Genomic DNA, 5455 nt, shown 5'->3' with positions numbered 1-5455 from the left:
TCCTGGCTCCTGAGCCTTGTAAGTGGAAGGGCTGGGCTGGGCACTCTGCCCACTCTATCCCACTGCATTTCATGGAAGAGAAGCCAAGGCTGTGGAGTGTGTGTGGGCTTTGTCTGGGGCTCCTGAGAAGTTCTGTTTGTATTAGTTATCTATTGCTGTGTAACAGATTAGCCCCAAATTCAGTAGTTTCAAAAAAAAAAAAAACAGCAGCCAGTTGTTCAGAGCAATGGTTCTCAACCTTGGTTACGTGTTAGCATCTGTTGAGTCAGTTCTGTCATGGGGATCCCACGTGGGTCACAGTAGAGCTGTGCTCCGTAGGGGTTTCAATGGCTGATTTTTCTAGATTACTAGGTCTCTCTTCTGAGGAATCTCTTGAGTAGACTGGAACCACCAACCTTTTGGTCAACAGCCAAGCATGTTAACTGCACAATCCAGGGACTCTGACATAATAATAAACAAATATTATCCTCATAGTATCTGGGGTCAGGAATTGGGGGTTTTGGATAGGTCTGGCTTAGGGTATCTCATGAGATTATAGTCAGTATGTTGAGTGAGGATGCAGTCATCTGAAGGCTTGATTGGGGTTGATGGAGCCACTTCTAGTGTGGTTTACTCACATACTTGGCAAGATGATTTGGCTGTTAGTAGGAGACCACATGAGCTTCTCCACTGCGTTGCTTGAGTGCCTGCATGACCTGGGGACTGGCTTTCCCCAGAGTAAGGAGTCCAAGACAGCAAGACAGAAACAGCAGCGCCTTATAACTTAGTCTTGGAAGCTGCACTCTTATCATGATTACAGTATCCTATTGATTATATGAGTCACCTCTGTTCAGCTTGGGAGAGAACTATACCAGGCCATGAATACTAGGAGGTGAGGGTCATGGAGCGCCATCTTGGAGGGTGGTAACCATATAGACTGTCCTCTTGCTGCACCGGTAACCTCACAGCCCTTGCCTGGTAGGTCTTAGTGCTCCTGGCAAGTGGGGGTAACCCTTTTCTCCCAACCTTTTGTTGTTCCCTTGTCACCAGATCCAGATCCCAACAGTGTCACCATAGCAGGTTGGGATGGTTTTCTCTGAGGCCTGTGGGTCCTGCTCTAGGGTTCTTGTGTAGGAGGGTCTGTGACCTCTCTACTTGCTGGACTTGTCTACTCATAGCTGGACTCCTAACCCAGCCCTCCCTGAGGTGACCTCAATTAATGTGCAGACTTGGACCTGTAGGAAAATATAAGAACCACTGTTGCTACATGCCTGGCCTTGGGCTAAGCATTCTGCATACTCAATCCTGCAGTACAGTACTCTTTTTGTCTCTATTTTACTGATAAGGGAACTGATGCTCAGGCCATTTATCTAATAAGTGGTGGGGATTAAAAACATTGGTATTCAAAAGCGGGTGATCTGACCCCAGGGTCTGTGTGAAAACCATGGTGTTATAGTGTCCCTAAAGGAGGGAACTGTTTATCAAGCTGGTTAATCAAGCGAGACATAAGGAAATGCATTGTTTTGTGATTGTGTGTGTATGTGTATGTGTGTGAGAGAGAGAGAGAGAGAGAGAGAGAGAGAGAGACAGACAGACAGACATTTCTCTGGGGTTCCCTTTGGGTCATGGCTATTTAGGCACCTCAGAACAGGGGTGATAGCTTGGTCTTAAGGCTGGTCTCTCTCTGGGTTCATCCCTGTTAGGAGACTTCTCCCAGGGCAGTGAGTGGATATGAGCACCATCTCCCATCTGCCCTCTGCTGCCAGTGGCTTGGACTGCTATTACTGACAGGAGGTTTGCTTCTTCTTCTTCTTCTTTTTTTTTTGAATTTTTATTGTGATTCAAGTGAAAGTTTACAGAGCAATTTAATTTTCCATACAGCAGTTCACATACACTTTGTCTCACGACATTGACTGCAATTTTCCACAGTGCAACAGCTCTCTTCTCACTTCCTCCCCATAGTTACCTCTTTCCTATGTCCTTCCCTCCCATGCACTCCTGCCCCCTGAGCTGTCTCCCTGTGCATACACAGCCCTTCTCTTCTCCCATAATTGATCTCTCCCAGGAGCGTATCTACCTAAATAAATATTCAGCTCATATGCCTGACTTTTGTTTGCCTGCAAGGCACAGGAGTGGGTTCAATTCCAGACCTGAAGGGCAGCTATGGCCACAGTCTCAGGGGTTTCACCAGGCTCCATCAGACCAGCAAAGCTGGTCTCCCCCCTCTTTTTTTTTAATGATTTCAAGCTTTGTTCCACATTGCTCTCCCACTCTATCCAGGATCTCCTACATAGATCCCTCTCTGAGTGGTTGACAGTGGTAGCCAGGCACCATCTAGTCATATAGACTAAGGATCACATGGTGTACCAGTCCATTGGACTAATTGTTTCCATGAATCTTTGGTTTCTTCATTCTTCTTTGCTCTGGATGAGGAAAGATGCATTGTTGCATCTAGATGGCTGTTTGCTAGCTTTTAAGATCCTAGTATTATTGACAAGAGTCTTGCACCAAGTGGTCACTAGGGTGATGATCGGTTCTGTGGTCTCTCTTACTCCTCTCTGGTTGCTGATTTCCCAGAAAGGGATTCAGTTGAGATGTCACATCCTGCTCAGAGGTAGGGAATGCAGGCCATGGTCTCACCTGCAGAGCTGCTAGGGGGAGCCACAGTGAAACTTGTGCCTTTAAGACTTTACATGGGGCACTGGAAGCTGGCTAATAAGGTTAGTGGTCAAGGCCCATCACTGAAGATAAGGGCAATTGTCCACATTCTGCTGATAGGGAGACTGGGGCTCAAGTGCTAATGGACTCCCCAAGGCTACACTGGTTATGGACAGAAGGTGCTGCCCTGATGATTTCATCTTCTCCAGGAGCATGTAGGAATGGCAGAGAGGTCAGACTTCTGGGACTCTCTTTGGGTGAAGGGAGCATGATGTACCTCTGAAAGATCTGATATCTGCCCAGCTGGCAGAGAGGTGATGGCCTATTTGGCCAAATAGGATGTCTGTGTGTGCACACATCAAGATGAGAAACCACAGAGGAGCCTGGGGTTAGAGATGGAAACTGGCCTGGTAGGTCCAGCTCAGATTTTGAAAGGTTCATGAGAGATGTTCAGAAGCTGTCATGACCATCACCTGATCTATTATTGGAGCATGATCCACAAACTTATATTTGCTGAAGTTGGGATTTATAGGGTAGAATTTGGGGTAAGGGTATTGGGGGTGGGGATCTAGTCCCAGGCGCTACCTTGTTTGTCCACCTTTCTTTCTCTCTCTCTCTTTCTCTCTCTGCTCATATTCCCATCTCAGACCCTCCTGCTCCGCTGTTGTAAAGGATGCTTAAGGGAGGTGACATCTGGGGACACAGTCATAAAGGTCTCCAGCAGAGCTTTATGCCCATCAGAAAGACCCTACCCTTTTCTGGCTTCTTCTTTACTCTTTTTTCCCCTCTTCCATCTCCAGTTTAGCTTTTTGCCTGGGACTGGGGCAGGTTGTCTCCTGGGTCTGTCCCTGCTATAATGGCCTTTTATTTCTTTGAGGGCTGGGGTTCTCAAGCAATCAGTCTGGGTGGTATGCATGTCTGTCCTGCCTTGTTCGGACATCAGGAGAAGTAAGGGGCCAGAGTGCTCACCTCTCCAGGTGTGCCTCCCCATCCTGCCCACTGTGCCTGTGGGGCTGTGTCTTTGGCTCACCCACCCCCCATCTACTGGGTCAAAGGCTACCTCTCTACATGAAGTGATGGCCCACCAAGGACCCTTCTTTCTCCCTTTATTCTGAAACAGGTTTACAAAGCCTTAAAGTCAAGCTTTTAGGGACTTCACATGTCTAGTTGTGTGGAAGAGAGCAGGGTTAACAAAGGCGTTGTTGAAGTCTCCTAGATGCCAGAAAGGAAAGCGGGGAGCCCTCATAGCCCTTTCCTCACATCAGCCTGTGAGGGCCAGAGAGTGGTTCTGGAGGGAAGGCTCTGTGGAATGAAACACCCACACCCTTTTTCTTTCATGAGCTGAGGGTTGACTGATGGTCACCATCTCTGACACCACCTTCCCTACAACACTGGGTAGAATGGTCAGCTGAGTCAGGGTGGGGACTCAGGCCAAGTCAGCATTGGGAGTCAGGCTGAGTCAGGGTTGGGAGTCAGTTAAGCACAGGATGTGAGGCAATGTGATATCTGGGTGCCCCAGGAGAACTGGGTTTGACCTCTGCTCTGGTCACTGTGGGGGTCTTCTGCCCCCTTCCCCCTCTCCTTCCCCTTTGAGGTGGCCCTTGCTGGTAGATATACCTTTTACCTGTGCTATCCCATTTAATCCTTCCAGCAGTCCTGCCAAGTAGCTGTACCTACCTCCATTTTGCAGATGGGAAACCCTGAAGACCAAAAGGGCCATTTAATTTAAGCATCAGATGGGGCTTAGATGAGTCTGCTCAGGAAGCTGGCTACAGATGTTTTGTCTTTGGGGTTAAGTTCTGATGGTGTAGGCCAAGTGAAACCAGAGAAGGGAAGACTAGGGTCATCTGGCAAGGGAGTGGCTGAGCTGGGTTCTGAATCTGCATCTAGGCTCTCCTGGGCCAGTGTTCTATCCCTTCCTCTCCTGTCTCCTGGGGCTTACCTGCTACCCCTGCTTCATTCCACATGCTTATACCCCCTTGTGTCCCCTCTGTGGCTGGCCTGGCCAGGCTCCTCAATCCTGCCTCTTTCTTTCACTTCCTGGCTGGCCTGGGTGAAGAGGGCTGGGAGGGTCAGGCTGGGAGGAGTTTAGTCCTAGCACCTCCCTGGGGTTCAGGGGTAGAAGGAGCTTTGCCTGCAGACACAGAGCCTCTTTGTCTAGGCCGCTGTGTGAAGCAGCTGGTCTGGGATTTCTGGGCATTTTTTACATTTGAAGAATAATTGCATTGTCTGGGGGGCTGTGAGAGTCCAAATCCCTCTCCAGACCTGCCAGGCAGTCCAAAGAGGTTCCCCTGGACCAGCCCCAGCTTCCCTCCCACCCGTCCATGGTGGAAGCCTGAGGCAGATAGGGCCCCCTCCAGGGACACTGAGGTGGGACAGCTGCCTTCAGGCACTTAGGGGTAGCCACTGGGAGGGGACACTTGTAAATTTCCCATGGTTGGTTGAGGAAGGTGCAGGGGTGAACTAACTGTCCCCAGTTGGCCGAGGGCATCCAGAGCCTAAGGACAGGGCTCCTCCTTGACCAGGAGCGGGGCAGCTTAGCTGGTTGGAAGGACTGGGCTTATTTGGAGTGCTTCAGCTGGAGAAGTTCTGGACCCCGAGGGATGGGAAGGTAAACCAGCTTGGCTAATAACCTTGGGGCCTTCTTCGCCTCTGGGAAAATGGGGTCATTTATTCAGGGTGACTTTGAGAGAAAGGTAGGGAGGTAGACACATTTGGGAGTAGCTTCTGGTGGCATAGTGCCTAAGGCATTTGACTGCTAACCAGAAGGCTGGTGGTTCTAACCCACCAGCTCCTCGGAAGGAAGATTGGGCAATCT

This window comes from Orycteropus afer, unplaced genomic scaffold, assembly GCF_000298275.1.
Source record: "Orycteropus afer afer isolate SDZICR_OR568_19922 unplaced genomic scaffold, OryAfe1.0 scaffold00020, whole genome shotgun sequence".
In the NCBI taxonomy this organism is placed as follows: Eukaryota; Metazoa; Chordata; class Mammalia; order Tubulidentata; family Orycteropodidae; genus Orycteropus; species Orycteropus afer.
This window is presented reverse-complemented; position numbering follows the sequence as displayed.